The sequence below is a fragment of the Rhinolophus sinicus genome, chromosome 13 (assembly GCF_057876585.1).
Source record: "Rhinolophus sinicus isolate RSI-liver-muscle chromosome 13, RSI-T2T, whole genome shotgun sequence".
NCBI classification, from domain to species: Eukaryota; Metazoa; Chordata; class Mammalia; order Chiroptera; family Rhinolophidae; genus Rhinolophus; species Rhinolophus sinicus.
The window spans coordinates 19,132,507-19,144,606 of record NC_142513.1 but is presented as its reverse complement, the minus strand read 5'-3'; the positions used below and the strand labels follow the sequence as shown (position 1 = coordinate 19,144,606).

Here is a 12,100-nt window from a genome sequence, read left to right as displayed (position 1 = left end):
TGACGTTGCATTATCTTCAATTTCTCTGTTGTCTGTCTCCTTGTAGAATGTGAGCTCTATAAGGGTAGGAACCTGGTCTGCGCTGCCTTATCCCCGAGACTTGATTGCCTGACACATAGTAGGTGCTCAGTACATACCTGTTACATGAATGAGCCTAAAGCCCTTAGCCCAGAGCCTGGCCTTGGTGACCACATTGCCACTGTTCTTAACCCCGGCGCATAGTAGGAGCTTGATGGATGTTACCCAGCTCCGAGCTGACACTCCACACATCTTATCACTTGCGACCCTCTCAGTGAGTTCCGTGAAGCAGGAACAAATATTATTATTCACACTGTCCAGATGAGGGTAGGAGGCTTCACAAGGTACCTGGGGTCCCTGAAGCTGGCTAGGCTGATGGGGTTAGAGCCCAGGCCTGCCTTGTCCCAGGCTCCAAGCCCAGTGCTTGCTGCCAGCTCCTATGTCACCACCTGCAAACGCAGCAATCCTGGCAGCCCCACTGAAATAGCATCATGGCAGCGGGCACTCCAGCCCACTGAGGGAGGAGGCAGCTCTATGCCAAGGAAAGAGGCCAGGCCCCGGGGGCTGGAGCCCTGAATTCCAGTCCCAGGTAGACCTCCTTGTTGGGTGACCTCTGGCCAGCATCTGGGTGACCTCTGGCCAGCATCTGCCCCTCCATACCCCAAGAGTGCAGTTAATGAGCTCATTCAGCCAGCTTGAGACCTTGTCCAGGCCTAATATTCCCAAGTCTAAGAGCAACCGGAGAGCATGGGGCCGGGGGCCTCCCAGGCCCCTCACCCAGCATGCAGGCGCATTCACACACACGCACACCACGACCCCGAGAGGGGTAGGGATGAGGAGGTTTGAACTTCTGGGGTAATTCCGGGGGCCCATTGAAGACCTTGCACCCTGAAGGCGCCCTTAATCAGCCTCAGTTCCTTCATCTATAAAACAGAAACCCTAACAAGCCCTGCCCACTGTCCCAGGGCTGTTGTATTTAAATGACTCAGAAGAGGTGAGCTGTGCCCTTTTGAGGAAGGACAGCTTACCAGCAGTGATACCCCTGTAATAGGAAGCTGACCTGTGTGCCCCAGAAAGGAGTTGCTGGAAAGAAAAATCCTGAGGCTCTGGAGGTACAGGGGAATAACTGTCTTTATTCCCATACTATAGGCAAGTAAACTGACGCTTGGATTTGGGACATGATTTCTCTAAAGTGGTATGAAGCAGGTTATGAAAACATAAGTGGGGAGGAGGGTCGCTAAGGTGAGGGTGGGTTCCATGGACAGACAAACCTGACCTCACACTTTTCCCTGAAGCTGCTCTGCCCTCCCTCACTTGGGGTCTCAAGTCAGTGCACACGGGACTGTGTTAGAAAATGTAGGTCATGGAATCTCATTCCATTTAGACTCGGGTGGGCCCACGTGATCTGATGAAGTGGGTCTGGGAACCCAACTTGAGAAACCCTGACACAGGAAATGGAACAGTGAGAAACCAAAACCATTCTATCCACAGCATTTATTCAACTGACACTTACTACGACCCTCCAGTGCCAAGCCCTGAGCCAGACTGTGCTGGGGATCCTGATATGCCCCCAGCACACCTCCCTTCTACATTTTTTGGATTTTTTTCCTGATGTTCTTTTTCTAATTTCTTGAGTTGGGAACTTATATTACTTTTGTCTTTTCTAATAGAAGCCGTTAAGGCTATCCATGTCTCTCTGGATACTGCTTTAGCTGCATCCCACAAATTTTGATGTATTTTATTTTCATTATCATTGAGTTCTAAATATTTTCTCATTTCCCTTTTGGTGTCTTTTTCAACACATGAGTTATTTAGAAGTATGTATTTTAAAATTTTCAAACCTATGGGCGATTTTAAGTTATCTTTTAATACTGCTTTATGGTTTTTTAAAATAATGTATGTATGATACTGTTTCTTTGGTATTTGTTAAAACTTGCTTTGTAGCCTAAAACATAGCCAGCTTTGTAAACGTTGCATACATGTTTGCAAAGAACATGTATTTTCTAATTATTGGGGTCAGGACTTTCTATATATTTTTTAAATAAACTTTCTTGGGGAATATTGGGGAACAGTGTGTTTCTCCAGGGCCCATCAGCTCCAAGTTGTTGTCCTTCAGTCTAGTTGCAGAGGGTGCAGCTCAGCTGCAAGTCCAGTGACCGTTTTCAGTCTTTAGTTGCAGGGGGCACAGCCCATCATCCCATGTGGGAATTGAACCAGCAACCTTGTTGTTGAGAGCTTGCGTTCTAACCAACTGAGCCATCCAGCCACCCCTCCAGAAGCTCAGTGGCAGCTCGCTGTCTTCAATCTAGTTGTGGAGGGTGTAGCTCACTGGCCCATGTGGGAATCGAACTGGCAACCCTGCTGCCCAGAACTTGCACTCCAACCAACTGAACCATCTGGCCACCCCCAGGATTTTCTATATATTCTTTTTTTTTTTTAACAGGACTTTATTGAGGAACACTGTGTACTTCTAGGACTTTTTTCCAAGTCAAGTTGTTGTCCTTTCAATCTTAGTTGTGGAGGATGCCGTTCAGCTTCAAGTTGTTGTCCTTTCAGTCTTAGTTGTGGAGGGCGCAGCTCAGCTCCCGGTCCAGTTGCCATTGCTAGTTGCAGGGGGCCACTATCCCTTGCGGGAGTTGAACCAGCAACCTTGTGGTTGCGAGGACGCGCTCCAACCAACTGAGCCATCTGGGAGCTCAGCGGCAGCTCAGCTCAAGGTGCCATGTTGAATCTTTAGTTGCAAGGGGCGCTGCCCACCATCCCTTGCGGGACTTGATGAATCGAACTGGCAACCTTGTGGTTGAGAGCCCACTGGCCCATGTGGGAATTGAACCGGCAGCCTTCGGAGTTAGGAGCACAGAGCTCCAACCACCTGAGTCACTCAGCTGGCCCTTCTATATATTCTTAATGTTCAGTGTTAAATCTGATGTATTAGAAAGAAGAATTGAGGGCCATGGAAGCCAGGAGGAGACTCCTGGCCCAACTGTGTGTCTCAGGGAAGGCCTCCTGGGAGAGGTGATATTTAAAGATGTGTTAGCCTGGTAAGCAAGACAGGAAGAGCATTTCACCCAGAGGGAAAAGCATTGGCAAAATCATGGAGGTAGGGAGTAATTTGCAGAAAAAAAGGAGACACTGATAGAACTTACTAGGAATCCAGGGAGATAAGATGAATCTGACTGAGGTGCCAGGGTCAGGGAGTGATGTTTATTGGAAGACATATAGAGCCTAGGATGGTGGCCGGTGTTAACTAACACAGCCGTGCAGAAAGGCATGTCAGGTGGCAAGAACTACGAGGATAATCATATGAATTCCAGCGAACATCTATTGAGTTCTTACTTCGTGCCTGGCTCTGTGCTAAACGTTCTACATGGATGGACGCATTTAATCTCGTCAGCAACTCTGATGCCATTATCATCTCCGTTTTACAGATGAGAGACGGAAGCCTGAGCAGTAACTTGTCCCAGGTGACACAGCTCTACGCGGTGGAGCCAGGATTCGAAGCCAGCTGGATACAGGCTGACTAGCTCTCATGCTCGTAGGCATCACACTGCTGTTTCCTAGGTATGAGGGGCGTTGCTGGGGAGTGACATGTGGCCCACTGTGACGGGCTTGGATTACTTGAGACAGAATGGGGCTGAAAAGCACAAGCTTGACAAAATGAAGGTTTTACATTCGAGAGAACCAGGTTCCACGGATGACTGCTTCCCAGCTCTGTGACCTGGAGCAAGTCACTTCTATTCAAAGAGCCTTGGTTTCCTCACCTATAAAGTGGGCCTGATGCCCTCTGCCCTGCCTGCCTCACAGTGCTTTGCAGACTCTGAAGTGCTCTGCACATGTGTGTCATTGTTGAGCCAAGTCAGAGAGAGCTCAAAACGTCATGCCGAGGGAGCAGGGCTGCCTTCTGTCAGCGGGGGAGAGCCATGGGTGGGCTTTGGGATGGGGAGGGGCAGGGAATCCTGAGCCTGAAGCTGAAAAGAACTTCACAGATCCTTCACTCAGCTCTGTCAAATTCAGTAAATATTGGTGAGAATTGAATGGGTTTCGATGCTGAGCCAAGTTTCAGCTCATGAACCAATTCCAGTAGATTGTGTGGAGTGCTGATTTGAGGATTCTGGGCCTTATCCATTCAGTGAGAAAGTGAGCTTTTGATTAGCCATGTCTGCCACGCGTACAGGAAACAGCAATGGTAGGAAGTTGTATGTCTGGCATTCGGGCTTTCGTCCAGAGGCTCTCAAGGGGACAGCACTGTCCCCCAGAAACCATTTTGCTACCACACAGTAATTGGGCAGGCACTACTGACATTGAGAGGGCAGAGAACTGGGAATGCTCTGGCCAGCCCCTCACAATGAAGAATTATCCCACCTGCATCTCACATGACTTGCCAATGTTCTGCCAGCCATCCCAGCAGGCAAAAAAAATCAATCTGTTTCTAATTCCCGGAGACTGTCCCCTCACTGTATTTCATATACGTGTATGAAGTATTCCTGTGCAGTCTTAATCTACCCAGGAAGATAACGATCCTGTATACCAAGGAAAAATATGCTTTGCCTGGTCAGATTTTTACCAAGAGTCGGTGGCCATATTAGAAAAATCACACCCCCTCCAGCTGGTGGTATTGGTGGTATTTGAGTAGCTGACTCAACAGCACATCTTTCTCTGCATTCGTCACTGTCACTGATTCTCTGTGTAGGTGCCAGCATCGGATTCCTTTATTATGCCTTCTAGCGGAGCTGGGTCCCAGCACTTAGGCTTTACAGTACATTATATTATAAATTGCTTTCCTTTCGCTGCTCCTTTATGTTGCCGTTAGGGCATTGTATTTTTTTAAATTATGTGTGTACGTAGGTAATAGTATCTGAATTTCATTTCAGGATAATAAAAGGGGACATTACCAAATATTTGCTATATAAACAGGATTGAGGGTTGGATGGGTTTGGATGGGCTTGAGAACTATCGCTGTACCCCAGTCCCTTCCTTTCAGGTGGGGAAACTGAGGCCCAGGGAGGGAAGAGGCTTGCCTCCGTTCATATGGGAGGCAGAACTTGAAGCTTATATTTTAGGAACCTTTGTCTCCCTTTGTAGTTGGGGGAGTGAGGGGGGTGGAGAACATGGAGGCAGGAGACCAGTGAAGTACCTGGGGCAGTAGAATGGGGGTGGGGGGGGTTGGCTGTGGTATTGGGGATGAAGAGTGCAGCACTGAGATGATTTGGAGGCCAGGCAGGCATGTGTCACAGGGCACTGGTTGGGGGTGGGGCGGCAATGTGCCTTTAGTTCTTTCTTGAGGAATTCTTCCCTTTGCCAGAGGAGCTGGCCGTCTCTGGCTGGGAACCTCAGAGGAAATCAGGCCGCCCCACAGAGAGAAGAGACAGGTCCCCTCCTGCCACTTGTCCCCAGAGCAACCAGAGACCCAAACTAGGCCCAGCTAATGGGGCAGTTTGAGGCCGTACCAGCTCCCGCTTAATCCTGGGTGGCAGAGGCTTCCGCTCCCTGGGAAAATGATGTGTCTGTTCCGAGAAACCAAATATCCTACAATGAACCCAATTAGATTTCATAGGCGCATGAAAATGCAATCCATCTCAAATGTCCTCTGCAAACCTCCAGCCACAGATAAATATTTTATTCCATTCCAAGCAGTTCCAGGCAGAATATCAAGCAGCATCCAGCCGTTCCCTGGCGGATCCAGACAGTCCTGGCCGATGAGGGGTTCTGAGTGGAAACACCAACTCCTGAATTTGTGTTGCTTTAGGCCTCCCGTGACCTCGGGCAGATAGCTCTTCCTTTCTCGGAATTGCATGGCTGCACTTGCAAATGGGTTTACAACAACCCCACCCCCACCCCGTCCTGCTTCTCTCCTCCCCCGATGGTGCTGGGCACACCGGAAGCTCATGTTCATTCATCTGACAAGATGCTGCAGCCAGCATAGTGGTTGGTATACATGGCAGGCCAGTTTCCACCCTTGCAGAGGGAGGGACAGAAATAAATGTGTAAACAAAGACCATTTTTGACAGAGATGAGGTTTGCAAAGGACACAGTCAGGTTGCTGTATTGGAAAAAATATAGGGAGCACCTACTATAGACTTGAAGGGTGAGGGAAGACCTCCCGGAGGCTTGTACCAGGATCTGAACTGGGGGAAGTGTTCCAGACAGAGGGCTCAGCAGGTGCACAGGCTCTGTGGTGGGAAAGTGCTAGGTGAATTGGAGGGTCAGGAACACCAGTGTGGCTGGAGTGAAGTGACTGAGGGAGAGAGAGGTGTAAGAGGAAGCTAGAAACAGCAGCAGGGCCCAAGGAGGAGACCGGGTTCATGCTGCATCTCTGCTCAGCAGATGAATTGTGAAGCTGTTCACAACTGCAAATGAGCAGGGCCAGGAAGACATGCGTCACCCCTGTGGGAGGGGCACCGAGTCAGTGCATTTGGGTCCAGGTTCCCTGCGGGAGCCCTGCTGATAAAAACAGGCTGGCAGAAAAGAACTGCCCCTTACCTAGGATATCTCTCGACATGGGCAGAGTTATTTGGGGTTCAAGTCTCAGCTCCACCATTTACCAGCTGGACAAGTCACTTCACCTCTCCGGGCTCACTTTTCTCCTCTGTAAAATGAGGCATAGTCTTGCTTGTACTGCAGGACTGTGAAATGGGCTAATGTGTGTCAAGTGTCTGGTGCATCATACGTGCCGAATGAATGAAATAGTTGCTGTTATTATGCTGTCATCTCCATTACATTAACTCATTCACTTCTCTCGGTGACCCTCTATTATGACCTACATTTTACAGTGGCTCAGAGAGGGGAAGCAACTTATTCAAGGTCACACAGGTGGAGGAACTGGGATTCAGACCTGGGTCTGCCGGATTCTGTAGCTGGTATTGCTTCCTTTTGGCCATTCAGGTCTGTGACCATCTGGACTGTGGCTTGAAGAGAGAGCAGAGAGTGGGTGGGAAGCTGGAGTGTCATCCTCTGAGAAAGGAAGGCAGAAAGAGGGGTTGTTGTGCAGCTGGCAGGGGAAGAGGCCAAAGGAGATGCAATCCCTGCATGGCCAGCCCAGGACAGAGAGCGCTAGGATCTTCTGTAATCCCAGCAGGCAAAACTGGGACCAAGGAGGAAACCCCAGAGAGACAGAATGTCTGAGCTGCCCAGTGGTAGAGAAGATGGCTTTGAGAGGTAGTGAGCTGCTCATCCCTGGAAGTATGCAAGCCAAAAATTAACATGTTTCCAGAGGAGATGTGTATTGGTTATCTACTGCTACATAATGAAGTACCCCCAAATGAACAGCGTAAAACAGTAATAAATATGTATTATCACATGGTTTCTCTGGGTCAGGAATTTGGGAGCAGCTGAGCTGGGTAGTTCTGGATCAGGGGTCTCTTATGAGGTTGCAGTCATCTAAACACCTGACTGGGGCGGGAGAATTTGCTTCCAAGCTAAGCTCACTTACAGGGCTGTTGGTAGGAGGCCTCACGTTCTTGTCACGTGGACCATGCCATAGGGTGAGTGCCTTTACGGCATGGTGGCTGGCTCCCCCCAGAGCAAGAGATCCAAGAGGGCAAGATGGAAACTGCAGTGTTTTCTATAATGTTGTTCTGAACGTCACATACTGTCATTTCCACGATTTCCTACTGACAGGTCAACCCTAGTCAGTATGGGAGGGGACTGACTATCCAGGGGTATCAGTACGGGAAGACGAGGCTCACTGGGGGCCGTCTTGGAGGCCGGCTATCCCAGATCGGATAGGAATCCTTAACAGTAGGTGACTATACCCTCCAGCATCAGGTGTCCCCTGCAGGCCTCAGTTTCTCCATCTGTACAGTGGGCAGTGGACTTGGTGATTTGTAAGAGTTCCTGCAGATCTGTGGTAGGGCGAACACAGGGTCAGTATGTCAGCTCAGCTGCAGAGCCCCAAGCGATAGAACTGAGGAGCAGGGCATGCCAAAGGGGACATCGGAGGCCCATGGTCACGCCAGTGCCCCCAAGGGGCACTGAGGTAGGCTGCAGGACATTCCCCCCTGAGGGTGCCATGTCCAAGCACCAGGCCACCTCTGATGTGGCGAAGTGGCATCACGGGCAGGTGGTCTGCAACCTTCGTATCCCCTCGCTCCAGAAAAACCCGCACAGATTGGATCCTTTCATCCATTTCCCCTTCCAGAGAGCTTTTCCTGAAGGCTTCTCTGGAGAGACAGTGTGTGAGGGGGCGGAGTGGACTGAGGGGAACAGAGGGGACTGGGCTGTTGAAATGAGTTACTATCTGTGCTTGAAGTGCTTGGAACAGAGTCTGACACATAATGAAGCTGTGTTAAGTATTAGTTGTTTTAAGTACTGTATACACGTGCAAGGGAGGCGTGGGCCATTTCTGGAAGACCACACGAGCAATTCCGTCGATGGCTTCTGCGTGTGATGTTGGTCTCCCCCACAGGACAACTCTGCTGGTTAGCACTAGGCTACCTCATAGGAGGTGTTTACAAATATTTTTTGGATGAATGAATGAATGAGATACAAAAATGAGTAAGCTGCCATCCCAGCTTGTGGGGAGTCCCCAGTCAATAGGGACCCTGAGAACTCATTCCAGCGCAGTGTGCAAGATGCTCTAGCAGCCTCTGAAAGGTGCAGGAGTGCCTAGAGGGAAAGACAGGTGTCTGGACTGCACGCAAGAGGGGCAGTTGGTAAGCAGGTCAGGGAGCACCTCTAGAGAAGGTAGTGTGTGAGTCAGGCCTTGCTCCAGACCCAGGGGAGGAGAAAGGCGTGAAAGGCAGAGGGAACAGCACACACAACGGCCTGGAGGGAGTGTGTCCTGGGAAGAGTGGACGGCGCTGGGTGGAGATGCTGCTATGCACGCCCCTCTGGCAGCCTGCTCCTATTATAAAGTGGGCAGGGGAAGGATTGCAAAGGGCCTTGAATGCCGAGAGGAGCAGAGCAGCCAGAGAGGGGTCTTTAGTAAAAGAAGACATGAGTGGAGTCAGGAGACGTGTAGAATGGTTAAGAGCAGGCACTCTGGAGTCAGTCAGCCTGGGTTCAAATCCCAGCTCTCCTACTAGCAGCCTCTGTGACCTTGGGCAAATTACCCCTCATCTGTAAAATGGGGGTGCTCATAGTAGGTAACTACCCCGTGGGACTGTTCAAATGAGTTAATATTCGTGCTTAAAGTGCCTGGAACAGAATCTGATCCATAGTGAGGCTGTATGAATGTTAGTTATTGTAAAGTACTGTACATATATATGAGGGAGGCATGGGCCATTTCTGAAAGACCACCCAAGAAATTCCAGGGTGGGGGCCTAGGTGGGAGGGAGACCTGCTATGGTTTTGGACACATCCTGGACTTGTGTTTTACTAATGATGGTGGATGGGACAGGGAGGCTGCAGGGGGCTGGGGACTGGTGGGACCAGAGCTGATGAGGGGCGTGCAGAGTACGTGGGGAGGATTTGATTAGGGTGTTGGATGCCGCCACCTTAGAACAGCCTACTGACCTATTAAATATAGGAGAGAGGAGAAGATGGAATGAGGGCACCCCAAAGTTGGCACACCCATATGGGGACATCCAAGCCCCAAAGGACACTAAGTCAGGGCCTCCATGGAAGGGGATCAAGAAAGTGTGTCATGGAGACGAGGGTCCAAGGTAAGAACAGCCCATGGGGCCCAGGGATGCTTCCCCAAAGGTGCTGAGACAATGATCAGGGTAAATTATTGGTGTCCACAGGGATGCTGGGGACATGGGCCCTGCCCATGGAGGTCACTGTGGGGAGCTGGGCCTTTGTTCCACCCATTCAGGCCCTCACCTTGGTGAGGGGTTGGGTGGAGGTGAGACGTTCACCCTTGAAGTCGCGTCGGGTAAGTCACCTCCACTCCAAGGTGCAGACACCCTGCTTGGTTTGGTCAGGGCTGGGAAGGGGTGACCTGCAGGGGGCAGAGTAGCTCATAGCAGGATGTTTGGATACCACGGATGGTTCTTGACCTTGAGCACAGTTTCGTGATTACTGAGTACTGTGCCTGACGCCCTCCCCTGCCCGTGGCTGAAAGAGGAGGGGACAGGGCTGAGTCCCCTTCACCTAGGGCAGTCGGCTGGCAGCCCCTAGAATCCCAGACTGTGTGAGATGGAAGAGACCTTAAGACTTCCTTTTCCAACCAGTCCACATTGTGCAAATGGGGAAACTGAGACCCAAAAGCCAGCAGGGGCCAGCCTGAGCTCACACTATGGGCTAGGGGCCCAGCCAGGACCAGTTAGCAGGCTCTGTGCTCCAGCTTGCCAGAGTGGGGTGCGGGGGACAGTGGAAAGCCTACAACAGTTCGACAGACCAGAGTTTGAATCCCAGCTCTGCTACTTACCGGAGAAGTCCTCTCACCTCTGAGCCTCAGTTTCCTCATCTTTCAATCAAAATTAATGATACCTCAGTCTTAGAGCTGTGGGGAGGTCCAGTGATACCATGTCCTAAAGGGCCTGGTGCACAGGAGTCCCTCAGGAAGTGGTGGTGCCTGTAAAATGAGGTCCTAAGTGGTTGTCACTTCTTCCCACTTTGTTTCATTCATCCATTAATTCACCAGACTTTTATGAAGCACCTGCTATATACCAGGCTCTAGGAGGTATATCAGACTCAGGACCTTTGCCCTCAAGGCGCTCGTAGAGTACGGGAGAGAGGAATCCAGATTGGCCGGAGGGGTGACTCCTGAGGGTCAGAGAAGTACTCCCGGAGGAGATGGCGTTCGGGCTGGGCCCCTGGGATGAGCAGGAGTTCCCTGGCAGTCAAGGAGAGGGAGGACATTCCAGGCAGAGGGAACGGCACGTGCGAAGTCATGGACTTCAGAAACTGCTATGGTCTCGGAGCCCTGAAGGGCCCTCTGTGTGTGTGGCTTCCAGGTGGGAGGCTGCTGAGTAGGGGGAGGCAGGCGTCTGAGCACCGATAGCGGGTAGCATAGGAATCAGGCCAGAGGGCTTGGGTTTTATCTCGGCTGGGGTTTTCCTGGAGACCCAGAGATAAGGATTGCAGGGGGATCTTTTGGGGGGTGATCCTAGGAAAGCCTGGTACGGATGTGAGGAAGGGAAGAAAAGGGAGTTGGTCAGACATTTATATAATTTATGCAGTGATCCCCCTGATTAGTCTAGTACCCACCTGGCATTGTATACAGTTGTTGCAACATTATTGACTATGTTACTTGACATCCCCATCACTCTTTTGTAACTAACCACTGTGCTGTACATCAGAAACTAATATAAATTAATATTGAATGTCAACTGTAACTGAAAAAAAAATTTTTTTTTTTTTAAAAAAGAGAGAGTTGGTAAAGGGTTGTTATCCAGGCAGGAACCCTCATGGATGATTGGAGACCCCCAGAAATAGAGTAGAACACACAACTCAGAGTTACTGGCACTCCCGGGGTGAGGAAGTGGGGATTTTACCCACCAGTTCCCCATCCATCGTGGGATGAGGGCGACTTCTTGGGGCATCAGCTCCCTGATATTTCCTGCTTGCTCTGTGCATGGGCTGAGCTTGCTCCTATAAACAGAGTCACAAGTATTTACAGGAGGCAGCCTTTGGCAGGTAGAGGTGAGTGCCCAGGGGATATGGGCGGGGCTCCATCGGCATTTGCTACAGATTTCATCTTTCTGTTGTCTTTGGGGGAAGAGGGATTAGTGCTGGGGACCCCAGCCCCGGTGTGCTGCTTGCATAGCCCAGGCTCACCTTTCTGTGGGCATCCTATGCTGAGACTCGGTCCACTTACCCCAGGTCGGGTCATGCCTGCCCAGAAGCCGTTGATAACTCCCGGCAGCCTGCGTTTATTATATTTTAATAACGTTTTGGAATAGAAAATACATTTGCATGAATCAAAATTTTAAAGGATGTGGTATCCTGGATGGGATCCTGAAACAGAAAAAAGGACATTAATGGAATTGGTGCTCTCCAAATACAGTCTGGAGTTTAGGCCATAGTAATGTATGAATGTTAAGTTCTTAGTTTTGACACATGTCCCATGGTTATGTAAAATGTTAACAACATTAGAGGAAACTGGGTGAAGGTTATACGGGAACTCTATACTGTCTTTGCAACCTGGAATAATCTAAAATTATTCCAAAATAAAAGGCCTTTTTTTAAAAAGTTCTAA

At 50.1% G+C, this 12,100-nt stretch overlaps 1 protein-coding gene across 8 annotated transcripts in view; it reads left to right on the top strand.

Annotated features, from left to right (window-relative positions):
- Positions 1-12,100, top strand: part of DLGAP4 (DLG associated protein 4) — a 234,140-nt gene that overhangs the window by 122,597 nt on the left and 99,443 nt on the right. For 5 of the 8 annotated variants that reach the window (XM_074317780.2, XM_019732775.3, XM_088789146.1 and 2 more), the window contains one exon: positions 3,447-3,579. The exons of the other annotated variants lie outside the window; for them this stretch is intronic. The gene's annotated coding sequence lies outside the window, so the exon portion shown is untranslated. The remainder of the gene's footprint in view (positions 1-3,446; positions 3,580-12,100) is intronic. 8 annotated transcript variants of the gene reach the window in all.